Consider the following 27710-nt stretch of genomic DNA (forward strand, 5'->3'; position numbering starts at 1 on the left):
ATTTAGATTAGACTCTCTCACTGAAGTGAAGTTATTACACTTGCTTTAAGAAGAAAAAAGCATAGTCTAGACAAGTTACTGCAGCAGGACAATTCGTGAGACTTCAGCCATTCTAAACACACTCATTTATATTCCTCCAAATTTAAAAAAAACAAAACGATGCTATTGACAATGTTCTGTAACAAACCTGCATTGCCAAAGGGATGACCTTCCCTTTGAAAGGGACCCGCAAAGTGAGTGCATTCTGAGTTTGTACATCTGTGTGAACAATTACTGCTAATCAACTACAAATAAGGTATCCAGGAATTGTAATATGACACTTCCTAGTGTTTCCTTCTGAGATCTTTAGGGATCCAGAAATTTCAAAGATGACCTTACTAGGGGAGAAGGAAAGAGGCTAGCTGAGAGTTATTGTTTTCAGCTAAGACAGCAGTTTTCCTTATCTCTTACCCTGATCCACATACAAATTGGTACTGAGCTAAAGATCTGAATTTCTACTTTGGTCAGGTAAATTTCCTCTAATTTCTTTGGGTTTGGAGGGCTGGGTTTTTTGGTTTTGGCTATGGAGAAAGAGAATGTCCATTGGCCAAATGCCCAGTTCTAGCCCCACATGGTCCAAATAGTATTTTTCAGGCCTGGTCTACACTATGCATTTAAACTGAATTTAGTAGCGTTAAACTGATTTAACCCTGCACTAGTCCACACAGTGAGGCCCTTTATGTCGATATAAAGGGCTCTTTAAACTGGTTTCTGTACTCCTCCCCGACAAGAGGAGTAGCGCTGAAATCGGTATTGCCATGTCGGATTAGGGTTAGTGTGGCCACAAATCAACGGTATTGGCCTCCAGGCAGTATCCCACAGTGCACCATTGTGACCGCTCTGGAAAGCCATCTGAACTCGGATGCACTGGCCAGGTAGACAGGAAAAGCCCTGCAAACTTTTGAATTTCATTTCCTGTTTGCCCAGTGTGGAGCGCTGATCAGCACGGGTGGCGATGCAGTCCCAAATCCAAAAAGAGCTCCAGCATGGACCGTACGGGAGATACTGGATCTGACTGCTGTATGGGGAGATAAATCTGTTCTATCAGAGCTCCGTTACAGAAGATGAAATGACAGAGCATTTGAAAAAATCGCCAGGCTATGATAGACAGAGGCCACAGCACAGTGCTGTGTGACAAGTGTAACGGAAAGCCAAAGAATCAAGTGGATGCTCATGGAGGGAGGGGGTACTGAGGACTCCAGCTATCCCACAGTCCCCGCAGTCTCCGAAAAGTATTGCATTCTTGGCTGAGCTCCCAGTGTCTGTAGGGTCAAACACATTGTCCGGGGTGGTTCAGAGTATCTCTCATCAATTTACCCCCCCCTCCCTCCCTGTGAAAGAAAAGGGAAAAAAGTCGTTTCTTGAGTTTTTTCAATGTCACCGTATGTCTACTGCATGCTGCTGGTACACGCGGTGCTGTGGCACTAAACAGCAGCATCCTCTCCCCTTCCCTCCCCGGTGGCAGACGGTACAGTGCAAAAGGACTGATAGCCATCCTCGTCATCAGCCCATGAGTGCTCCTGGCTGGCCTCAAGTGAGGTTGGCCAGGGGCACCTGGGTAAAAATAATGACGACTCCCGGTAGATGGTACAGAATGGCTGGTAACCATCTTCATCATAGCAACTAGGGGCTGAGCTCCATCAGCTTCCCCCCTCACTTTTCATGTCTAAAGAAAAGATTCTGTACTGCCTGGACTATCATAGCAGCGGGAGGCTGGGCTCCTCTCCCCCCCACCGTTTAATGTCCTGCCTGGACTATCATAGCAGCTGGAGGCTGCTTCCCCCCCCCTCATTTTATCTCACTAAAAAGTCAGTGTTTCTTATTCCTGCATTCTTTATTACTTCATCACACAAATGGGGGGACACTGCAACGGTAGCCCAGGAGGGTTGGGGAAGGAGGGAAGCAATGGTTGGGGTTGTTGCAGGGGCAGCCCCTAGAATGGCATGTAGCTCATCATTTCTGCAGGATCTGACACGGAGTGACTGTGCTCTCTGGTTCTCTGCTACACTGGTTCTCTAGTACACTTGCCCCATATTCTAGGCAGGGCTGACTCTATTTTTAGATAAAACATAAAGGAGGGAATGACCTGGGGAGTCATTCCCATTTTTGTCTTTGCGCCCCCAGCTGACCTCAGTGAAGGCCAGCCAGGAGCACCCATGACAGCAGCAGACGGTACAGAACGACTGATAACCGTCATCTCATCGCCAATTTACAATGGCATGGCAGACAGTACAATAGGGATGGTAACCATCTCTGCTACCTTGTAAAGGCAAATGAATGCTGCTGTGTAGCACTGCAGTACCGCCTCTGTCAGCAGCATCCAGTACACATACTATGACAATGACAAAAGGCAAAACGGGCTCCACGGTTGCCATGCTATGGGATCTGCCAGGGCAATCCAGGGAAAAAGGGTGTGGAATGATTGTCTGCCATTCCTTTCATGGAGGAAGGAATCAGTGACGATATTTACCCAGAATCATCCGCGACACTGTTTTTCACCATCATGCATTGGGATCTCAACCCAGAATTCCAATGGGCGGGGGAGACTGCGGGAACTATGGAATAGCTACGGGATATCTACCCACAGTGCAACGCTCTGGAAATCGACGCTAGCCTCAGTACGTGGACACGCACACCACCGAATTATTGTACTTTGTGTGGCCGCGTGCACTCGACTTTATACAATCTGTTTTACAAAACCGGTTTATGTAAAATCGGAATAATCCTGTAGTGTAGACGTAGCCTAAGAGAGATATTGCCCAAAGTAAGGTTTTGATTTCTAGAAGCCTATTTTGCCTTAAAGCAGCAGCTACCATTTTGGTAGTGAACGTGTTTGACTCCAGTGGCCAGTGCTGGTGTTTACAGCCTCCCCAAAACTTACCAAGACAAACTTGTCCCTCTTCCCACTGGTCCATTAATTCTTCCATTAATCTTACTTTTCTAAAATGAGATTTTTCAGAAAAGCCGAGTATGGGCTTAACACTACTCCCCTCGACTTCAATTAAAGTGAGTTAGGCTAGCACTGAGCGCTTGTGAAACTTACTCTAACTGTCCAAAGAATTGCTTAACTCTCCAAATTTCCCCACATGTAACAAGGACAGTGCAGAGATCTTACCAAATCATTTTGGGTAGGTGATACTTGTGGCTTTAAGGAAATCTTTTGTTTGAGTCACTGATGGCACACATCCCATAAATCCAGTGGTTTTGCACAGAAAATAAGTATTTAAAACCTATGCCATCCCCCCACCCCCACGCTGAAGGATTTAACTCAGGGGTGAGTAAACATTTTTGTATATTAAAAACGGAGGTATGGTTGATTATGCAAAGAAAATAGCTACTTTTTGGAAAGACAGCATAGAAATGACCACGTGAGGTGGCTTTTTAATGTACATGCTTAGAGAGTCAATCTCCATCCAACTGACAACTCTCATAACAATGCCACACAATTCTCCAGAGCAACCTCCACTCACCCCAATTTTTTAAGCTCCAATACCAGATTGTTAGCAGGAGTACTTCAGATTTTCTCCTCTTATCTAGATGCTACAGCGGGCAAGTGGTACCATCTCCTCACATGCAGACAGTTCCCAAATGATAAGAGTCTTTATAGAGCAAAATTAATGCCTTGAATTGAACTGGAAGCCAGTACTGGTGTTTAGCACTGGAAACCATAGAGAATGTGCTACACAAGTGAAGCTCCAAAGTTAGCCTCATGTGTGGCACATTGCAATAATCAGAGAAACTGAAGGTTATGATCTTGAAACAACAATGGTAATGAGTTGTGATTTTACTCCTGCTAGAATGTATACATCCCAACATAATTTATACAGTTCACTGGTTTCCAAGAAATTTTTTTCTAAACTGGTAGTGAACACAAAATTTAGCAAATTTTAAAATCTGTGCGAAAGTGTTAGCAAACTTTATACTGCAGATAAGAAAGGATATAACAGTCTTTCCTAAGGCCTTGGCTACATTACAAAGTTTTGTTGGCAAAAGTTATGCTGCTTTAATTAGAGCACTTTAATTGGAACTGCAGTTACATGTCCACACTAGCTCCTTGTGTAGGCAGAGTGCATCCACACTGGCAGCTCTTGCATTGACACAGAGAGCAGTGCACTGTAGTAGCTATCCCACTGTGCAACTGGCTGCAGAGTGCTTTGGGAAGGGTTTGCAATGCCTCATGGGGCAGGTACAGCGTCAGATGATGCAGATTTCTCAATTTCATTGTTCCAGGGGCATCCTAGTAGATTGTCAGCTGCTTTTCACCGAAAGTGTGTGCCGGGAGGGAGAGGAGAGCAGTGTGTTTGAGAGGAGAGAGGTCAGCAACAGGCTGACTGACCTATCCTGAGGCAGGGGAAAGGGTACCTCTACCCCATGTTAGCTCCCGGCTCTGCTGCTCAGCACAGCAGTCTCTTCCCCAAGCAGCCTGCTCTGCCTGCCTGCAGTTCTGTGATTCCCTCGGCGTTCTCCTATGGGAGTGGCATCCCCTATGTTCCTAGCGCAGGGGAAAACAGCAATATTCCACATTAATAATTTTCTCTCTTTGTTCCCAGAACAGAGCAGCACCCACAGCTGTCAGATGGGGTGCATGCCTTCAGAGAAGCAGAGATCAAAACAGTAAGCAGAGTGGTCACTGCAGGCATTGTGGGATGCTGGTGGAAGCCAATTATGTTGACAAAACAAACAGCAGTGTACGCGGACACTTTGCCGCTTTAACTTGCTGCAAAAAGCTTTATGTCTCTCACTGAGGTGGTTTTATTTTGTCAGCAAAACAGCAGAGTTTTGCCCCCAAAAGTAGTTTTGTAGTGTTTTCATCGCCGTCCCCCTATTTTGCTGTCAAAACTTTGTAGTATAGGCAAAGCCTAAATAAGAACTGACCCAGACTCCAAACTTACAGTCAAATGGAATCAGATCTCTTTCTGAGTTTTGAAAAAAGAATATGCTGTTGTACAGCCCTTCCCTTTTTGTTCTAGATCACTCAGCAAAATGTTTCACCAGCTCTAGGATTTTCATGGCCAGCATTACAAAGAAGACATAGAAGGCAGAGAACTCCAAGTAAATTCCTTCTAACATAGATTGCCACAAGAAGGAAAACTGGAGAGGGGTTAAAGGGATAACATTCTTATTACTAATATAAGATGCCACCAATAAATTCTTTCCTGGTCACACTATTCCGTCTCTTATAACCAGTGATCCTAGTTATAAAGGGATGGGCAAACTGGTTGAGATAAAAAAGGAAACAACCCAATACTTGTACCAAAGCCAAGTCTAGTTAAATTTTTCATATGCAGCCTCCTTTTGGCTAACAAAATATCAACAGCAAGGCTGCTTTTAGCTTCAGCTGAGCAAAATATACCTCAAGAAGTGGAGTACCTTGTGTAACGTTATCTAATTAAAATATGACCACACAAATCATTGTTGCTACCAGTGTTATATAATTGAAACAAATCTTATACAAAGTGTGAAACATGGCCAGAAAGGGTTAAGCAGTTTGCAGGCTAAAATGACCCAAATCCAACCTTTAGAGACATGTTAGAAGAATATGTAAATAGGGCCATTCCATGGTAGATAGGCTAGAAATTTGAAATGCAAACCTGTATTGTTAGAGTTGATACTAATTGTATGTGTGCACTCATATCTTGTTAAAGGTTAGCCATGTAAACAGACAGTTCCTGTCTGTCACTATGGGCTTGACTACACTCGAAACTCCTGTGGTCACGGCGCCAGCGCTGGGAGAGCTCTCCCAGTGCTGCAGGTACTCCACCTCCCCATGGGGATTAGCTTGCAGTGCTGGGAGCCGCGCTCCCGGCGCTGGGGCACTGTTTACACTGGCGCTTTGCAGCGCTGTAACTTTCTGCGCTCAGGGGTGTGTTTTTTTTCACATCCCTGAGTGAGAAAGTTGCAGCTCTGTAAAGTGCCAGTGTAGCCAAGGCCTTTAGCTATTAATTTAGAGAATCTTGGGTGTAATAATGTCATTGTCTATATGTCTCTTTGAAGATTGTGACAGACTGACTAATGAATAAATTGCCTTATGTTAATTTGTGTAACTAATTACCGGTGGTGCTTAGGAAATAAGTCTCCATAATTGCCTATTGTTCGCTGAAGGACTCCAACCTGTCAAAGAAGGCCTGAAACTGTATTAAAAAAGGGCTTGGGTCCTAATCCTTTTTATCTCATATCTACTTGATGCTTCAGGCAGGGAAAGCTAAAGCCCAAGATTGAGATCTCCAGTCCTAACCTGGGATCACCCTGAATACAAGCATTGTATGTATATTGATCTTTTAACCAATACTCTCGCTCTTTTCTTTTTTAATAAATGTTAGTTTAGTTAACAAGAAGGGCTGCAAGCATGTATTCGGGTGAGATCTGGAATATTCATTAACTTGGGAGGTAATGAGTCTGATCCTTTGGGATTGGGAGAACTTTCTTATATGACGAATAAGATTTCCAGTAATCCTCCTCATATTTGACTTGGGTGTCTGGGTTTAGGACTGAGGCTGGGTTGCTTTAAGGGAACTGTGTTGTTGGCTTCTGGGTAACCAGTGAGGTACTATAGAAGCTGTTTTGTGCTGGCTTGGTAAATCTAAGTATTGGAATATCCACCAGCTTTGAGGATTGTTTGCCTCATTCTTTGCAGTCACCATAATTGAGTGACTTCAGTGGGCTCCCCTGGGACTCTGGTCACACCTTGAAATCATCCTTATTAGTCATTTTCCTCTCAGAAGAGACTGCCCCATAGTATCCTGAAATGTTTGGCAGAAGAGGACCTGTGCTTTTACAGATCTCCATGAAGCAACCACATTTTGTTATTCCCTGGAATGATCTGTTATAGTCATCTTGTGGGAAAGTCCAATTAATAATACATGTACAACCATAGATCTCAAATAAATATCAAATAATGCTAGCAATTGTGCTATAAAGTATATTAATATTGACATATCTATTTTACAGATGTGTAAATTAAGGCAGAGTTCACTGGCCTCAGTCAAATGCATTTGTTGGTCTTAGAACTATCAAACAGGAATCCATATTGCAAGACCTACCACCATAATGGGTGTTAACTTGCACCATTGCAAAGTCTCAGAAGAGAGGCCAAGAACTGATTGGGCATGGAGAATGGTAGTGCTTCCTGGACAGAACTGAGGCACATTGGATGGGAACCTTGCAGTGCTGTCTCCTGTTCTGTGGGTAAAGTAGTGCCCAGTGCTGTTAACCCAGCATCTTTCAAGTATATAAACTCTTTAAAAAACAGCCAGCCCCAACCTGAGGCACAGAGAGAATTAACTGCCTGGCCTAACTGTTACTCAGCAAATCAGTGGAAGAGCCAGAAACAGAACTCAAACATGCTGATCCAAATCAACGGTGCTAACCACTAGACATGCACTCTCTCCCAAGAGGCTTCTACACATATCAGACAAATATTCAGACTTTTGGGCACTTATCTAAAATCCTCTTGTTTTCACCTATCTCCTGCTTATACATCTGCCCATACAGAAGAGAAAAGCAGCTGAAAACCCCACTCCTTCCCACCCTTGGTACGGAAAAGAAGGGAGAAGCATTCAATATTACTTCAGAGTGCTCCAGCGGAAACACTTTTAGTTAACGCAAAGAGATTAGCATTTGTATACCAAATGTTCTCCTTAATTATTTTAATAAATAAAGCCCAAACAATCAATCAAAGTCAAATGATATTTTGGCTTGCATGTAAGCAACATCTACAGAGTTTCAACTTGAAGAAACATCTGCTTTTGTTTTTGACCTTGCATATAAAGGAAACATTGTGCAACAAAAGATGCAACAAAGGAACAAACTCTTGGGTTCTTTTCAGAAGAGTAAGTATCCAAAGAAAGTAATTTACGATTACAGTTAAATTATGATGTATGCAGCACTTCAAGTATACATGAGGCTATACAGAAGGTGGCCCTTGCTAAATAGATAATTATAGAATCATAGGACTGAAAGGGATCTTGAGACGTCTTCTGGTCCAGCCTTCTGCACTCAAGGCGGGACTAAATATTGTTTAGACCAGGGGTCCTCAACATGGTGCCCGCAGGTGCCATGGCGCCCGCGGGGGCATCTAAATGCACCTGAGTCCTGGCCGTCAGTCAAGCATCCACCAAAATGCAACAGAATTTCTGTGGCATTTTGGTGGTGACACCTCTCGATGACGCCGCTTGCCACCGACAAGCGACGTCATTGAGAAGCGTCACCGCCGAAATGCTGCAGAAATTCGGCAGCATTTCGGCAGATGCTCGACTGCCACCACGGTCCTTCGTCTGGTGCCTGCCACATGAAAAGGTTGGGGACCATTGGTTTTCCTGTACCTAAACCACATTGTTTTAGCAAAATAAATGTTTTATTCTAGGAACTTAGCATCTCTCTTCTTTCTTCCCACAGCGGAACTCACACCCACAACATACACAGCAATGTCTGTTCTGATGTTTTAAATATAAATTCCAGCTCACATTGGTGTCAACAGGAGTTTTCCCATCAACTCCAAAGGTCCGCAAAGTACTTAGTGCCCCTGACATCCTGTGACTTCAGTGGCAGGTGAGGTTGCTCAGCACCACCCAGGAGTTGCTCAGTACCACAGCAGAGGATCAGGCCCTTCATTACTAATCTCACTACATTGAGAGAGTCTGAATTAAGTACAGTCCCAATCCTGCAAAGATTTATGAACATGCTTACTTTAGGTACTCCAAATACCACCACTGATTTCAATGTGACTACTCACAAATCATAAAGTTAAGCAGGTGCGTAAGTCTTTGCTGCAGAGAGTCCTAGGGTAGCAGACATCTGGGCATGTCAATACTGGTTACTTTCCCATACAGCCTGGCAAAGTGTGTGCACAACAGTGGAAGGACTTCTTATTTTAGCTCTTACGCACCCTGCATGAAAACCTAACACTAGTATTTTTAATGTAGTAACACACACACACACTGCAGCCTGGTCTACACTAAAGTTAAGTCGACATAAGATGCCTTGCATCAACCTAGTTGTGCATGACTATACAGAAGTCAATTTGTCTCGCACTGATGTGAACACCCCCTTACAGCAACATAGTAACACCGCCTTTCTGAGAGGTGTTGAGCCATGGTGGTATAGAGGTCAACGCAGCAGGAGTGTAGACTCTGTGTTACTTATGTTGACCCTAACAGTTCTCCAGCAGCTGTCCCATAGTGCCCAACACTGACCACTCTGGTTACAGTTGTGAACTCCCCTGTTTAGGAGCCATGGAGACTGGATGCACTTCCCCCCACCTTAAAACCTTGCAAATTTTTGAAATGCCTTTTATTGATTGTCCAACTTGGTGAGCACACCTACCAGCTCCCCATTGTTGTGTGCAGCTGCCCAGCTGACCTTGCTGGCTACACGCTCCAGACACACTCTGGCTTGGAGTAGACCGGAGATATTGGATCTCCTGGGCCTGCGGAGAGAAGAGGCTATGCAAGCACAGCTACGGACCAGCCACAGAAACGTGGACCTCTACAAGCAGATTGCATGGAGGATGCAGGAAAAGGAGTACGACAGGGACCAGCAGCAGTGCTGTGTGAAAGTGAAGGAACTTCATCAGGCATATCAGAAGGCCAGGGAGACCAACAGTTCAGCTGATGCTGAGCCGCAGACCTGCCACTTTTACAAAGAGTTGCATGTCATACTTGTTGGAGACCCCACCATCAACCACTTCCCCACTCTGTATATGTCCAAGGAGCCTGACCCACAGGCTCCTGGCATGAACAGCAAGCACCACAAAATTAATAGATACATTGACAAGGTTATATTCATTTATGCACCTGGGCTCCCTATACAATGAGTGCTATGAGGCAGGCACCTAAGAATGTGCTCCACAAAAGCCAGCACACTAGGCAGAGCACCACGTGGGCTAGCCAACGGGAAATGCCGATGAGAAATATGTGTGCTAAGTCTTTCCCCTCTCTGGGGGACAGGTGCCTAGGTGATCTTAGTGATCCATGAATGGGAACCCACCACCTGGAGTCAGGTGCCTTAGGCATCTAAGCTGCTTTTTGAAGGAATGAATTAGGCGTTTGCCTTGCTCCACACAAAACAGCCACAGGAGGAGGTTGTGACCACCTTATAACTTAGAACACCCAGTTCAATTCCTCCCTCTTTGCTAGTGGCAGAGAAGAAAGACTCCTATTCAAATCCTACCTTGCAGGAGCAAACACTGAGCTATGGGATATTCTGATACAGGGCACCTTCAGTCTCATCCTGTTGAAGCTGTTGCACTGTGGATAAGTAATGAGAGTCATTGGAGAAGGGGGACTGGATCCAGGGTCTCCCACGTGTGCCCTAACTGCTGGAGTACACAGTTATTCACACACATGCACACCATTCCACTGTGGTTAGCTATTTAAACAGTCACTGGGCCAGAGAAAGAGACTTAGGGCGTGTCTACACTTAACAGCACTGCAGCGGTGCAGCTACACAGGTGCAACTGTGCCACTGCAGTGCTTAGTGCAGACGTTACCCACACCGACAGGAGAGCTTCTCCCATTGGCATCTGTTCTTCACTTCCTTGAAAGGCGGTAACTATATGGATGGGAGAAGCCCTTTTATCGACATTGTGCTGTCTACACCAGGGGTTAGGTCGGTATAACTATGTTGCTCAGGAGTGGGAATTTTTCCACAACCCTGAGTGACAGTTATACCAATATAAGTTGGTTGAGTAAACCAGGGCTCAGATGACTGTGCCACTGTCTTCCCCTCAGATCAGGGGTGGGCAAATGTTTTGGCCCGAGGGCCACATCTGGGGATGGAAATTGTATGGTGGTCCATGAATGCTCATGAAATTGGGATTAGGGTGCAGGAGGGGGTGAAGGCTCCAGCTGGGGGGTGCAGGCTCTGGGGTAGGGCCAGAAATGAGGAGTTCAGGGTGCAGGAGGGGGCTCAGGTTGGGGCTGGGGATGAGGGATTGGGCTGTAGGATGGTGCTTGAGGCCGGAACTGAGGGGTTCAGAGGGCAGGAGGGGGATCAGGGCTGGGGTGGGCTCTGGCATGGGAACAAAGATGAGGAGTTCAGGGTGTGGGAGGGGGCTCTGGGCTGGGGCAGCAGGCTTTGGGATGGGGCTGGGGATGAGAGATAGAACCTCAGAGATATAAACAGCTCGGGAATGGAGGTTGTTCATAACTCTGAAATGTTTGTTACTCTGAATAAAATGTTATGGTTATTCTTTCAAAAGTTTACAACTGAACATTGATTAAATACAACTTTAAAAATTTTACTATGCAGAAGACAAATGCTGCTTCTAACCATCTTAATTTAAATGAAACAAGCACAGAAATAGTTTCTTTACCTTGTCAATTTTTTTTTAAATGTTCCCTTTTATTTAATAGTTTACAATTCACATAATACTGTACTGTATTTGCTTCTTTTTTTGTGTGTGTGGTCTCTGCTGCTGCCTGATTGCGTACTTCTGGTTCCAAATGAGGTGTGTGGTTGACTGTCAGTTCATAACTCTGGTGTTTGTAACTCTGAGGTTCTACTGTATTAGTCCATTCTTTGCTACCAGTCCCAGCTGACGTAAGCTGGTGTAGTCCCAACAAAGCTATTCTGGTTTACACCAGCTGAGGATCTGTCCTGTAGAATTTAAACAGTCATTGAACGCCAAGTGCAGGGGAGATTTCCATGCCTATATTGCCCTGCAAAAAGAGCATTTGTTCTAGCTTGTTTGTAAAATCAATCCACTGCACAGTCTGCCAGGTTGTTTCAACCACCCTTTCGTCCTCTTCATTATTTCAGTCCAGGATCATTTTTGTTTTCAAACAGACCCATATCATTAAGATGTACATTGTTTAGTTCTCTGGCTAACAGAAATTGTTTTGAAAATTCCTGCTGTGTTTTTTGGTTCTGTTGACCCCTCACAAATTCAGTTTTTAACTTTCATTAAAAGCTTTTTTTTTTTATTAAAAAGAAACTAAATCTGTTTTTATAATCCCATCGATTTACCTTCTTAAAGAGCTTTAGCAGCATTTTCTTTTCCTGAAGCAAAATGGAATGCTGGCTGCTCCAAGTTACTCACATGGCTTTCTAGTGCAATGCTATTTCATAGCGTTACTGGTGACTGAACGTCAGGGAATAAAACTGTAAAATGTAGATGGGTTTGAGCATACACTGATTTAATTTCTTCAGCCTGCTGTTCAAATGTTTAATTATTATTTTGATTAGCTGGGGCGGGGGCAGCTATGGTTCTGTGGATTGTGTATGTGTAGGAGTTACTGTTCCAGTGACCAAACTAGACACGGTGTCCCTTAGATGCCAGGGGTTGCTCATGTGTATGATCAGATGTGAACCTATTGCAGATTATGCACCAAGTGTGTGCTTGCTGGATACTGTCACCTTATTAAGGAGTCCTGTTGCAAATTCTCCAGAGGCATGGGTACCACTTTAAATGGTCTGCCAGCCACAGAAACTAAAGTGGATTAAATTGCCTCAAAGGCTAATACAGTAACTCTTCACTTAAAGTCTGCCCAGTTAACATTGTTAGGTTGCTGATCAATTAGGGAACATGTTCGTTCAAAGTTGTGCAATGCTCCCTTCTAACGTCTTAGCAGTCGCCTGCTTTGTCTACTGCTTGCAGGAAGAGCAGCCTGTTGCAACTAGCTGGTGGGGGCTTAGAACCAGGGTGGACCAACAGCCCCCTATCAGATCCCCATATCTGCTCCATGCTCCCCTACAGTTCCCTGTGCAGCAGCTGCCTGCAATTCAGCTGTGGGCCTCCCCCCCACTGCCATGGAGCTCCTGCCCTCTGGAGCTGCTCCTCAAGACTCCTGCTTGCTGTGGGGGGGGGGGGGGAAGGGAAGGAAGAGGAGGGCTAATGTCAGGGGGTTCCCCTCTCCCCTGCTCCTGCACCCCACTTACCCTATCTTCAATAGAGCAGGGGGGACAGACCAGGTGTCTCAGCAAGCTGATCTAATTAACAAGGCAGTGTACTTAAGGGAAATACACATATCTCCCTCCATTCCTGCTACCTTGTGTAGAGAGAGAGAGAGAGAGAGAGAGAGTTAATCCTTGAGGGCTCAGCCAATCGCTAGTTCATCATTTAGCAGTAAGGGAAATATCCCACCCTCTGACTCCTCCACCTCAACCAAGCTTCGCACTCATCATAACTGTGTACCAATATTAAATTGTTTATTTAAAACTTATAGTGTGTGTGTGTGTAATATAGTCTTTTATCTGGTGAAAATTTTTTCCCTAGAACCTAACCCTCTCATTTACATTAATTCTTATGGGGAAATTGGATTCACTTAACATCGTTTCTCTTAAAGTCACATTTTTCAGGAACATTACTACAACATTAAGTGAGGAGTTACTGTACACAACTGCAAACTGGATTCAAGGCATGGTCATCCCAGTTATGGATCCAGGGGTCTCACAGCCAGCTTGTGATTTCTCCACAATGAGAGGGAAACTCTTCGAAAATGAAGTATCAGAGGGGTAGCCGTGTTAGTCTGGGTCTGTAAAAGCAGCAAAGAATCCTGTGGCACCTTATAGACTAACAGACGTTTAGGAGCATGAGCTTTCGTGGGTGAATTGCATCTGACGAAGTGGGTATTCACCCACGAAAGCTCATGCTCCAAAACGTCTGTTAGTCTATAAGGTGCCACAGGATTCTTTGCTGCTTTTTGAAAATGAAGATTGACTTTCTATGGCAATCATATCATAAACCCACAGGAAAACATATTGAAAAGGAAACATGATGGAAACTGAGGACCTCACAAAATGCCATTATGCCAAATGGTGGTGGCCCAGCAAAGGGCAGGAGCTAAAACAGAAGTTGGAATCATGTGAGTCTTGCAGAATAACCAGAAAGATTCAAAGGCCCTCTCAGATCCACCCACATTACCTGATGGGCCTTGGATAAGAATGCCACTGGCCTTGTGACAAGAAAAAGGCCATATGTATCTGGTCCTCATTGACTCATTTTCTATATTTGTAGAAATTCTGCTTCACTAAACCTGCTAGTCAAAAACCAGTAGAAAAGTTACATGGGATCTTTCCTCATCTTAGCATCTAAAAGAAATAGTCACTGACAAAGGGGCACACTTTGACAGCTGTGAATTACAAGCCTTTGGAATACACTGTGGTTTTAGGGATATTATTTCCAGGTCCCACCACACACCAGGGAATGGAGTGGCAAAGAGAGCAGTACAGATTGCTAGGAGATTTTCACAGCAGAATTCCTATATTAATTCTGCAGAGTTAAATGGCAACCTTTCATTAGTTACTGGAGTTAGCCCAGGTCAGCTGCTTATGGGTGCACAGATGAGAACTACTCTGCTAACTGTGGAAGTAAATTTTATCTTCAGTGCCTCAAATTTAGAGATGTTGGAGCTCACTTACTGCCAAGCTAGCTGGGTCTGGGCAGCATGCAGAAACTGTCCCAGCTCTGGGTCTCTGAGGTACACTCCCAGGGTGTGGACTCTGCCTGAAACCCTTCCTCGGAACATGGGACTCCCACAGTCCAACAGCCGTAGGCCCCAAGACCAGTGCTCTGAGGCTGCCCAGTTGCTAAGTCAGGCTTCCTCCACCCCAAGTTCCACTACCATGGACAACTCCAGTTTCCAGTTTAATTCTTTGGGACTTATGGCAGGTAAAGTAAGGAACACAGGCTTTATACAGGAGTTTCTAAAGCCCCAAGAACTTTTACTCTCAAAGCATATGGAGGTTACAGATCTTTAGATAAAACAACAAAAACCTATAAGCGCTTTCCCCCGAGTCTATGCTCTCCCCTTCTGTGAATACTTAGGCCCAATCCATGCATAAGGTACCAGGTGTCCAGTTTTTGATTGGAACACCTTGTCAAAAAGGGCTTGTGGCAGCTCGGGTCAGCACCGCTGACCAGGCCATTGACTATCTGGTTGGCAGCTCCGTACAACCCTGCTATTTATTAAGCACTGCCATTGGTGACTGACAAAACACATGGGAAGACATGGACCATGCCTGAAGGAGCTTCTGTCTTTCTAAGCTAACATATCTACTTTCTATGGTTTAACAGTAGCTGTCCATCACCTTGGTATCCAAGTGGTGTAGAATGTTAGAGATTAGGGGGCCCTAAATGGCATAGAAACCATAAGAATTGCCATGTTGGGTCAGACCCCTGGTCCATATAGTCCAGCATACTGACTCCATCAATGGCCAGCATCAGATGCTTCAGAAAAAGGTTCAAGGAAACCTGAAGCGAGCAATTATGGAATAACTTGCCTATAGGGAAAATTTATTCCTAGCCCTATCACTTAGAGGCTGGTTTATGCCCTGAAGCACGAGGGTTTCTCTCTCTCCTGAACTTTTGGATTTTTTAAAAACATCTCTGCTAGTTAAATTCTGGATGTTCTCATTAATCCAAATAAATGTCAATTCTTTTTTTGAATCCTGCCCTCCCTCAGCCTCAGCAGTGCCACAGTCATCAATCAGAGGACTCTCTTCCTTTGGGCTCAGTGCAGGCTAGCAGCAGCCATACACCAATGCTCCCTGGACCTGTGCCCCCACACTGGGCCAGCTGTATCCCTGCAGTGGCCACACACACCCTTGCCTGCAGCCTGCATTCTCCCTTCTCCAATGGCCTCCCCATCCTCCAGTCAGAGGGAAACTGGTAGCAGGAAGGTGGGTTTTCCAGCCAGCTCCCTAGTCAGCCCAGACTCTCGAGGCAGAGAACTGGCCCTTTCACTGTTGGGAAGTGGAGAGGACCCTCTCGAATAGCATTTGGAAAAGAGGTTTATTCCGCTTGGCAGTAACAGCCACCAAGCTATCTCCTAGATTGGTTGGGTGGAACTCAAGATGGGGACCAGATCAAGAGAGTCTCTCTGCAATTCATGCCTGCATCCTCTGTGAAGAAACTCTGTGTTAGGAGTTATGGGATTTGAACTCTAGTCTGTTACCAAGGAAAATGAGATTTCATTTACTTTTCTTAGTCTCTTGTAACATAGTCTTTTCATAATCAGTTTCTAGGGTCCATGTCTGCAAAATAAATGTTTTCTTGGACAGCTTAAAGGGTAGGAGGGTAACTCAATTCTCCTACATCTGGAAACACCTTTTAATCACACACTTTATAGTTACAGGTGTCAGAGAAGCAGCCGTGTTAGTCTGTATCCGCAAAAAGAACAGGAGTACTTGTGGCACCATAGAGACTAACAAATTTATTTCAGCATAAGCTTTCATGGGTTTCATGCATCTGAAGAAGTGAGCTATAGACCATGAAAGCTCATGCTGAAATAAATTTGTTAGTCTCTAAGATGCCACAAGTACCCCTGTTCTTTTTATAGTTACAGAGCACCTTTAATCCAGGATGATGCTGAAGCATTTACAGGCCATGGGCCAAATTCTGCCTTCAATTATATCTGTGCAACACTATCTTGATTGCATGAGGGATTCATGGATGCAAAGCGGAGCAAAAATATTATTATTATTACACTGACACTGTGGCAATGAACCAAATTTGGCTCACAGCGACAGTTAAGAGGATGTGGATCTACTGGTATAAGAGGGCAGACACTGGCACGTAGGCCCTAATTATTGTTTGTATTACAGAAGCGTCATAAGGCCTTGACTGAGATCAAGACCCCATTGTGCTAGTTGCAGTATAAACTCATAGTAAGAGACAGTGACTGCCTCAAAGAGCTGACAGTCTAAGAGCTGGTCTGCATTAGAAACTTGGGTCGGCCCAGCTATATTGCTCAGGGGTGTGAAAGCCCCAGTGCAGACAGTGCTAGATCAATGGAAGAATTCTTACATCGACCTAGCTACCATCTCCTGGGAGGTGAACTTACTACAGTGACAGAAGAGCCCCTAAGTGTCTAAACTGTAGAGCTACAGTGGCACGGCTGCAGCGCTGCAATTGTGCCTCTGCAGTGTTTCTCGTGTAGCCATAGCCTTAATAGATAAGACAGAAGAGGGGGGAGAGGAAACAAAGGTACAGAGAGGTGAAGTCATTTACCCAAAATTACAAAACGGAATCCAGGTATCATGACTCTGAATCCCTTGCCTTACTTACTAAACAACCCTACCACTTCATCTATATCTCCAAGTTCTACAGATAATATTGAAAATAACACAACCTTTCGTGAGTGGGACAGAATAAAATTCAGACCTAGAGACACAATTCACCTGCCACTGGAATGCAGCCACCTCTGATGTGAAACGTGCAGCTGCCATTCTATACCTGCTACATTGCATCAAGAATTTGAAGCCTGTTGATGTTTAGTGTCTTAAAATAAGGAAAATCCCTTTCTCTTATCATAACATTGCACTTGACATTGAATGTGCCAATCAAGTCCTTCAGAAATATTTAGAAAAACCTTACTAGTACTTTAAACATCAGACTCTATGTATACTTAAGGGTCCTGACTGCATACAGTGCCTACTCCTCAGTAGTCTCTAAGGATAAGTGCTGTGGGTCTGACGGGGCTACTTTGTCAAAGAAAAGGTTTCCATTTATTCAGTGGTGCAGGTTTGAACCAATTATATTAAATCCTACATAAGTTGAGTACATGTCAAGGATTTATTGGGGGATGGGTAGGTTCATTTTCTTTTATCCTTACTGTCACTAATTGTTCACAGAAATAAAAGCTGCAACAACTTATCCTTGGATACCAGAAACAATGGACTTTCCAGGAGGTTTCTCCTAATCCAAATAGAAAATGTTGGTATTCTCAAGAATTCTTGCAATAGAAAACCTGTGACACTCACTAATCCAACTGCTTTTTCTGCCAAAATTAACCAATGAACTTATTTCTCTTTTGAAATGTCAACTGCATGATTCATTGAAGCTGGAAATGCCTTTTTCTCATGACGAGTTTGTGCTTGGAGCAGAAAGCTGGAATGAGATAAATCTAAACTCATGACATACAGTGGGCTATGGTGCAAACTCACCCCATTCTCATTACCACACTAACACTATGACCTTGTGGTCCTCTTTGGCTGCTCCCAGCCCAAGAGCTGGGAGAAAGAAAGCAGAGGAACTATTCTGCTTGAAAGGTTTAGCTGAAAAACTGCCAGGTGAATGCCAGCCAAAAGGCAGCAGACTGTGACAGAGTGACCTATAGCATTTAGATGGCAGCAGTTACTTAGGGAAAGAATCTAGCCAAGGAGAGAGAGAGAGAAAGAGAGAGAGACACACACACACACACACGGAATTCTGCGTAAGGTCAATGTCCAGTTTAGGTACTTTATAACTCATTTAAATCTTGCCTCGCTTTCAAGGACACCACAATGATGATGGGTGCACATGAATCCCTATCTCTGCTTGAGATGGATGAGGAGTTGCATTTGAAGAGACTCCCTGATCCCATTCCCAGGAAGTTTCCTTGAGGCAGAGTTTAGCAGGATGCGTGGGTTAGCTTATTTACTCCGGAATTTGGCACAAGCTGACTGCTCTATATTCACAAAACATCTGACAGGACGTCAGCACTGAATGCAGGCTTTAATTTCACATGCCACATGGAGAAATTATGGGCTTGATTTCTCCTTGGGCTGAGCAGTCCCACTGCAGTCGCTGGGAATGGATGATCACGGCCTAGATAGAGTCTCTGCCCTGGCACTACGATTTGGAAGAGCTGAAAGCTTTTCTTGGCAATGCTCTGACCCAGGGCATGAATGCTATGGGATATCTCTCCACTGCAGCTCGGATGCTGCTTCCCAGCATGAGTAGACAAACACACTAGCTCTGCTAAGCTAGCATGCTAAAAACAGCGTGACAGCAGCAGCAGGGGCAGTGGCTCAGGCTAGCCACCAGAGTACAATCACTCCCAACCCCCTGAGTATGGACTCAGGCATCTAGCCCAAGCTGCCAGGGCCAAACTTCTATTTTTAGCACACTAGCTCAAGCAAAGCTAGTGTGTGTCTGTTGACCTATGCTGGGAAACACACTCATCTGCAGTGCAGACATGGTCATGCTACTCATCTGTCCTTTGTAACAGACTACTTGAACAGTAAATATATAGTACATACGTAGTTCGCTCATTGAAAGTGTTTGAGGAGTTGGGTATGAACTCCACCTGGGTTATATTATTAAGGGCTTGAAGGCCATCCTATGTCAGTGGAAAGTTAACTTTTCTTAGCTTTGCAATGAAGTCTTGAGTTTGACTTACAGTATACTGCTCAAATCTACTCAAGGTAGATCTGTTAAACAACCTCTTAGAAGACTTTCAAGAGAGGAAGTCTCTGCCATATGTGAAGGGAAAGATTATTGTATATGTTTAGAAAATTAAGTGTCATACTAACTCAATGACCCTGAGAGCTGACAGATTATTAATAGTTACTTATTTATAGTAATGCCCACTAAGTGCTTCCAAACACTCAAGGACAGTCCCTGCCCCAGGGAGCTCATGATCTCAGGAGTAGATGTAAAACCCTGATAGACTAGCAAGAATTGAAAGTCAGAACACTCATTTGGAAAGATAATTCTCCATTGATTTGTAATTTTGGATTTAATCTGTATGACACCGATGTCATGAAAATGTCGCCATCTTAATATTCCTATTCCTCTAACCTGTACGTATGCTGGCATACACAGTATAAATATGCTGCACATTAAATCCCCTCAATATTTCATATATTCATATTTTTGTGCGCTTGATTCTCTACTAACATCCGAACTCTACACATAGTGGACTGGTGAATCTACCCTGTATATTTAAAATCCCTCGATGTACAGGGGATAGTGGGAGTTAACATTCACTCAGCACCTCCCAGTGGACATTCAGCAACTTGTGGGATCACACCCCGAATTTTGATATTTTTCCACACAAGACACTTTGAAAATACTCATGAATTTCCAAAAGCAAATTACCAACAGGGATTTAGAGGCAACACAACCACCTCCGAATCAGAGTGTACTGCTCAATTCATGGATTAAACAAACTGAGATTTTGTGAACATTTTTATTTTTAAATACTGTGGTTGTAGGTGTTGCACTGTGTACGTTTCTTCCTACATCGTTTTTGAATAAGCAGAAACTAGAGCTGTGAAAAAATGAATCAAGCGAGTCAAAAGGAATCAATTGCGCTGGTAAACAATAGAATACCATTTATTTTAAATATTTTTGAATGTTTACTACATTTTAAAATATATTAATTTCAATTACAACACAGAACACAAAGTGTACAGTGCTCACTTTATATTTATATGATTACAAATATTTGCAAAGTAAAAAACAAAAAATTTGTATTTTTCAATTCACCTCATACAAGTACTGTAGTGCAATCTCTTTATCATGAAAGCTGAACTTACAAAATGTAGAATTATGTAAAAAAACAACTCCCTGCATTCAAAAACAAAACAATGTAAAACTTTAGAGCCTACAAGTCCACCCAGTCTTACTTCTTGGTCAGACAATCACTCAGAAATGGTAGATGATTATAAGGCTTTTTATTTTTTTTAAAGGTTCCTCTAGTAACCAGTTATTGTAAATTCCCTCTCCTTAACTGAATAGTTACAGATGCAGCCAACCTCTCCTCCATCTATGGGTGAATGGGACACTGCCCCCAACATGTTGCATTTAGATTTGGCCACTGTCATTCATGCATTTGCAACCAGCAGCCTTCATTACCGAAGTGGACTGCACTGTCCCTGCATTTGGACCTGCTGTTTTTTGTTGTTGTTGTTTTTTTTTTTTAAAGAATCTCCAATTAGCACACAATGTAACAGTTCAATTATTGAGCAACATAGACTACCCAGGGGACATGACTCTGTTCCAGAGGCAATACTTGGGTGAAGATGAAAGCTTCAGTCCTGATCTTTAAAGGCCTCCACAGGAATGGCCCAAGCTACCTGAAGGCCCAGCTCATTCTCCAAAGGGTTGACCGAGCATGGCAGCTATGTTTCATTGCAATAATGGATGCATACGTCAACAAAAACCATTATCTGCATCTGTGCAGCTTATCACCTGGCCCCAGTGACTGGATTCAGGGCAAATCTCCAGTGTAGACAACGGAGAGGAGCAAGACTTAGAGATGGAGGCAAGGGGAGAAGAAAGAAGGACAAAGTAGCAGAGTGTATAAGGAACAGGGTAAAAAAAAAGTAACCCAAAAGGTCAAGGGCAGAAGTCAGTAATGGGACACAGGAAGCTGCATACAGTAAAGTAGCAAGTGGGTGGGAGGAAACAGACTCGTGTCCTGGCTTTTGTCAGAAATATTGTCACTCTAGAGTGGAGAGAGGCAGCTGAGTAGAGCCAAGCAAAAGAGAAACTATGATGTGGCATAATCTCAAACAGTACTTCATGGACACGGCCAGGCCAGAAACAACAGACAGTTTAAGATCAAGGGTGGAATCTGGTTATGGATGACATGCATAACAAACAGAGTGTAACAAGGGACCAGGCTAAAGGATTTCAAAATAAACTATGATACTTACACCATTTATCAGTTCTCAAATATAGTTATGCTGACGCGGGTGGCATGTCCCAGCTACAGTCTCCCACATAAGAGAAACAAGGTCAAGTACAGTCAAACAATAGATAAGTTCTATTGAGCAAGACGCCATGGTCAATACAGGAAAAATAAAACAGCAGTTCAATTAATAAAAGAATTAAGCTTGAGGAGAAGCTTCTTTGAATCAAGAAAAGCTGCAAAGAGTCCTGTGGCACCTTATAGACTAACAGACGTATTGGAGCATGAGCTTGAATGCATCTGACGAAGTGGGTATTCACCCACGAAAGCTCATGCTCCAATACGTCTGTTAGTCTATAAGGTGCCACAGGACTCTTTGCTGCTTTTACAGATCCAGACTAACACGGCTACCCCTCTGATATTTGAATCAAGAGAGGCCCAGCCAATAAACAACAAGTAATAAAAATCGAAGCTGAAGCCAAGATTCAGCTGCATATCGAGCCATTGAGGCATCAAAATAAATGCCTAGATTTTCAAAAGAAAATGCCAAATGTGGGTGCCAAGGCCTCTTGGAGATCAGGTTGCAAGTGTCACAATGGGAATTGCTGAGAGCTGAGCACTTTGGAAAATCTGCCTGTGATTGGGTGCTGTTAGCAGCTATAAACAGAGCCCTTTGGAGGCCAGCATGCTGGTGACTTTGAACACCAAGGGCCCTGGGTGTAGTTAGGGAAGGAGGAATATAGGTAGTTTGGGTTTGGAAGGATAGACGGGATCACTTGCACCTGCAGACGGCCTGATGAGCCAATGAGGTTTTTAGCGCACCAACTGGGTGGCACTGAGAAGCAAGAAAGCAGTTTAAAAGGTTGAGCCAGGGAGCAGCAAGGGGACTTGCATAACTGTTGCTGTGTTGTGATGTATTTCACCTACAACATAAAGAATAATAAAAACAATTGGTGGAGGTGCCATGGTGAACTGTGAGTGCTGCTTAATTCACAAAGAGGGCTTGCCAGACAGGGTGTCCAGGAGCTGAAGGGGGAGCCTGTTCACACTGCTGCTTGTCCTGTACCTAAATGGGATCTGAGCTCTTTCAAAATCAGGCCCCAGCTGTGGGTCCTGAGCACTCGAAAAATCATGGCCATAGCTCTCAAAAATCCAGCATATAGGGACTGCATTTAAAGGTTTTTCTGTTGTCCTTTCCGTTCTGTGTCTGCGTATGTGACAACTTTATGTAGAGTGAAATCTGATATATCCAGCTACTGAACCTGGCCAATGATGTGCTGGAGCAGCAGATAGCTCGCATGGGTTAAAAAGTGCTCAGTTTGCTGGTAGAAGTTCTACTTTGACCATTAGTCTAGTCTAGTATCAGTTACATATGTTTGGAAGAATCCAACTTTTAATACCCATCTGCTCCATATGGCATAATAGCCCAGAACCATTAGACATCTTCTCCCTGTAATGTCAGTCTAGGTTCCTTTACCACATCCAGGATAGAGATGGGACAACGTTCCCCTGATGTGGTATTACTCAGAGAGAGTTTCATTTTCCCAGAACCTTGCAGTAATATCTTCCTCTTATAAAGGCACATTTTGACATGATGGGATATTTGGCATTGGTTTGACTAAAATAATCGAATGCTATTGCCATGGTGTTTAAGTAATGACAAAGAATAGTGACAGCAGAATTAGTATTAGGTGAACCTTAAAAAGTTCAGAGTTAGGATTCCATTTGGATAAGCATCCAAAAGTCTGAATGTTTATCAAAACTCAATGAGCCTGAAGAACTTGGTGGGAGAACAGACTGACTTCCTAGATTACTGAGACTTTCTGGTTCCAGTTGGAATGAGCCCAAAATACAAAGTTTGGCTTTGGAACTGAACTTCAGAGGAGTTCAGTAAAATCTAGCCTTGATAATTGTATCCATATTTATTATTATTATTATTATTTATTATGGTGGTTGCTCCTAGACACTCAGTCAACTCAAGACCTCACTGCTTAACTAGGTGCTGTACTAACACACAATCCATGTCCCAAAGGGCTTACAAGCTAGAATTTAAGATTTGGATCTTAGCTGCACTAGACTTTGGGGGTGTTGAGATCTGGGCTTTTTGTTCTGGATCCATCTTTAGTTTAAGCACTTCTCATTCTGGTCCCATCTGGAAATTGAAGATGCAGAAGTACAGAAAATAAAAACTAATGGGGAGAAAAATAAAATTCTGGTTAACTTGAAAACAGGGAGCTTGGAACCTGGGCAGAAGTTCAAGGGGTATCACAAAGAGCACTGGGTGGGAAATTATTTTCCCAATCTGTAAAAATGTAAGACTTCCGTTTTCCAATTCTGAATCAGGACAAAACAGAAGTCTCAATTTATGTGAATCTAAAATCTGATTGGATCAATCAAAACATTATCTTAGATAATTTCCTAAAGTTTTGTTTTGATTTCAACCATTTTCATTTTTTTTTACTCTAGTTAGCCTAGATTTTAAAACAAAGTAATTCTTTTTGCTTCAAAAATAAGACAACCCGTTTGGATGATTTTGACACTTTTCAAAAATAAGTTTCAAGTTGATAAATTTGTTGAAACTGACCCTAGCCCTGCAGTTTCCACAAATCAACTTTTTTTTGGCTGAAAAATGACAATAAAAAATTCCCAACCAGCTCTAACCACGACTACCATCTGTCGACACAAAACTCCGTCAGACAAAAGCAATTTAGTGTTTCTTCTAAGTGGGAAAATAAAAATTAAAGACATTGCATCAGAACAAATTAATTCTTTGTGTGTTGACTAAGGGTTTTCTGTCTGATCTCTCCATGATGTCACAGTAGTATATTTAGATGGTAGTTATGTTAGACTTCTTCCCTCCCTTACCAATTACTGTTTTAGAGATTACTAAGAAGCCAACACAAGAGATCACAGCAAAAGTTTATTCACAAATCTTACCTATCAATCTTACCTATCAATTAAACCCACAGTTTTTTTGCAACATGCACTGAGGATTAACAGCCATAGGTTTAAACTATATATACAATAAACATTAGGAAGAACACTTTATGTCGTGCATATAGGAAACTGTCTAAAACAACTTACATTAACCAGAATGATGACTTTTCTGACTCCATTCTCTTTCTAAGAAGCAGTCTACCAGTCACCACTTTGCCATTTTATTTTCTTATTCCAAAAACTCCAGAGGACTCATTTTGAAACAGGCTATTCAGGAAAAAAGTTTAGATTGTAGGCTCTAAAGTTTTATATTGCACTCAAAAACAAAACAGTTATGTAAGAAAACAAAATCTACATTTGTAAGTTGCACTTTCACAACAAAGAGATTGCACTACCGTACTTGTATGAGGTGAACTGAAAAATACTATTTCTTCTGTTTATCATTTTTACAGTGCAAATATTTGTAATAAAAATATACACTTTGATTTCAATTACACAGAATACAATATATATGAAAATGTAGAAAAACATCCAAAATATTTAATAAATTTCAATTGGTGTTCTATTGTTTAACAGTGTGATTAAAACTGCAATTAATTGTGATTAATTTTTTGAGTTAATCGTGTGAGTTAATGCAATTAATTGACAGCCCTACTATAAATAAATAAAAAACCCACAGTCTCTTGATTTTCCCTTGTCTTTGCATTCACAGAATGATAACTCGATTGTGTTGTATCTGCCAGCTTGGGGCCAGACATTAGAATGGATTTAACCAATTAGCAGATTTCCGCTTCAAGAGGCTGGACATTTGGCGGGTAAATCTTGCACATTACCACAGCTGATAAACTAAACTAGGACTCCTGTGATCTGTACACAGCCGTCCTGCCAGGGGAGCCATAAAAGTCTCTCTCTGGGTAAAGCAAGAGGAGCTGTCTCTTAGCTGGAACCTGATCTTTCATATCTTACACAGTAGCTTAGGCTTGGAGCTGATACAGCACTTGAGATAACAGCATGCCAGGTTCCAGATAACATGCTCATTCATTACAGAGCCGTTATTAGAGACAAGTGCTTCTGTCTAGGCAAATAAAAATGAGGAACCTGCTGCCAGCCAACAGTAGGGCACCTATGTTAGAAAGATCCATCTGATGGTTGGAAAGGCCTCTCCCTGCAGGTTTCTCTGCTTCATGCCAGGTGAGAAGATATTGTTTTAAAATGCGCATGTGGATTTTTTAAAAATAAAGTTGTGTATCAGGAAACCATAGACTCCAGAATATGATTTACCCAGCTGTCAGTTGGGCTGCTACATTGACAGGTGCCTGAGAGCCATACTTAACTCAGATCCAATAGAGTGGATTGTTATTGTTCTCATGTTTAATATGGCAGTATTGCTGTAGAGACTGCAGGTCCCAGTTTGCATCGCTCTATACTGGCAAAGGGCCGCCCCCGACACATTAAACGTGGTAGGAAGGTGGGTGGGGGTCACAGGGTAGAACTCTTTGGCTGCTCGTGTAATAGAGTATATGCAAAATAAACACAAGATGCAGTTTTGCTCATAAACACCCTAAAACCAGGACACTCAGCAAATTCCATTCACCAGTGGACTTAGTTCACTCCTTCTACAGGTGTAACATAGGGTGTGAAGCTCCTAGACAGGATTTAAACTTTTCCAGTAAGAGGTTTGATGCTGCACCAGGTGCCCACCTTAGAAGGGGGGTCTACAATCAGCCTGCACAGCCCCTACGTTACTCTGCCCAGGTGGAACTGCTGGGGGAGGGATGTGGTGCAATGGCATTGAAATGTGCCCATTTCTTTCCCCTTAATATTTCATTCATCTTGCACGGAGGAACTTAGGGTCTCAAGAGGAGAGAGACTCTAATTGTACCCAGGTCAGGGTGGAGTGCTGCCATGCCTTTTGGCAAGATCTCCTTCTGCCTAACAGAGAGCAAGGTGAAAACTCAGTGTGAAACATTCATTGAATGAGCCTGATGTGGCACATGACAGGCTTTGCTGGTGCCTTATGCACCAGGTGATTGCTTTTCTCGGTGATGATCTCTACGAAATGGGGCTGCACGTGTGTTTACATTCAGATGCTCCACTGAGACACTATGTCCATTGTGAGTCATCTGATGTACTCAGTCACAGTGCAGCCAGCCTCAAGCATTCACAAATCAGGATCCTGGCCCTTAACAAAAATCATGAGATTGGCTTAAAAATCATGAGATTAAAATGGGTTGTTTTTCCACTGCCTTTTCGTTTTTTAATTTGTAGGCTACAGTGGGGTCACATTTTACAGCTTTTTTCCACAACCATACAAACTGGAAGCTTTGTTTAGTTTTTAAATGAAAGCTGCGATTATCACAACTGCAGGAGTTGGGTATTTAAGAACAAATTTCAAGACTTGCTATAAAATCACCTAGATGATCAACACTTCAAATACCAGACACATATAAAGACAAATAGGGGCTTTGTAGCTAAACTCTGAAATTCTGAGGTGAGCTCTTCAGCTGCTTTGGGGTTTCCTTTTTTGCCCCCTCAGAAATTCAGAGGAATTAAATGCAGGAAAGAACAACCAACCAACCAACCCCCGCGCAACTAAGCTAGCACTGAATTATTGTTAAAGGCTGAAAAATTCCAGCCAGGGAATTCTGGAAGCTAAGCTTATTTCCGGACCGCCAGCAGGTATTCAAATTGGGCCCTGCCCTTTATAAAGCCGACCCTGAGCGCACATTAAGGTCCTTTAACACTGCCACAGCAGCGTAAATGGGCCTCATTGTGAGAAAAATAGCCCTAGGAATTCTACAGGACTGGAGCACCTAATTATCCAAGCCACTGATTAGCCAAAGCTTCAGGCTGTCCCCTGGACCTTTGGATAACCTGGGTTTACCTGGATAATATTTTTACAAGGAAAACTTCATGCACATTGGATCTTACTCCTTGTGTTACTAATTAGAGCTGGTTGAATTTTTTGCATAAAACTATTTTGGTGGAAAATGGCTTTTTGACTGAAAAAAATTTGAGGAAAGTTTTCATTTTGGACAAAATTTTCCACCCCCAAATTGAAATTTTTTTGGTAAAAAGTTGAGAAGTTTGGTAAAAGAAGTTTGAGAACTTCCCACACACACACACGTTTTTTTTTTTTTTGGTTGAAAAAGTTTTTTTGCAAGGGAAATTAAAAAAGAAAAGATTATTTATCAAAAATTTTCTGCAAAAATATAATCAGCATTTTTCAACCAGTTCTGTTATTATCATGTACCAGTTAATACTGCACAAGAAAACTTTTGAAGTTTCTTGACTTTTGATGGCTTCACTCTGCATCTTTCCCATAGCCTCGATTTTAGGGCTTTTTTCCCCCCAAATAAACCTTTACTTTAAGCAATGCAGGAGCTCTTTTTCCCC

General features: G+C 43.0%; 1 protein-coding gene across 2 annotated transcripts in view; it reads right to left on the bottom strand.

Annotated features, from left to right (window-relative positions):
- RPL17 (ribosomal protein L17) overlaps nucleotides 1–27710 on the bottom strand; it is a 347358-nt gene that overhangs the window by 58563 nt on the left and 261085 nt on the right. The gene's annotated exons all lie outside the window — the stretch shown is intronic.

The sequence above is a fragment of the Gopherus flavomarginatus genome, chromosome 3 (assembly GCF_025201925.1).
Source record: "Gopherus flavomarginatus isolate rGopFla2 chromosome 3, rGopFla2.mat.asm, whole genome shotgun sequence".
Classification (NCBI taxonomy): domain Eukaryota; kingdom Metazoa; phylum Chordata; order Testudines; family Testudinidae; genus Gopherus; species Gopherus flavomarginatus.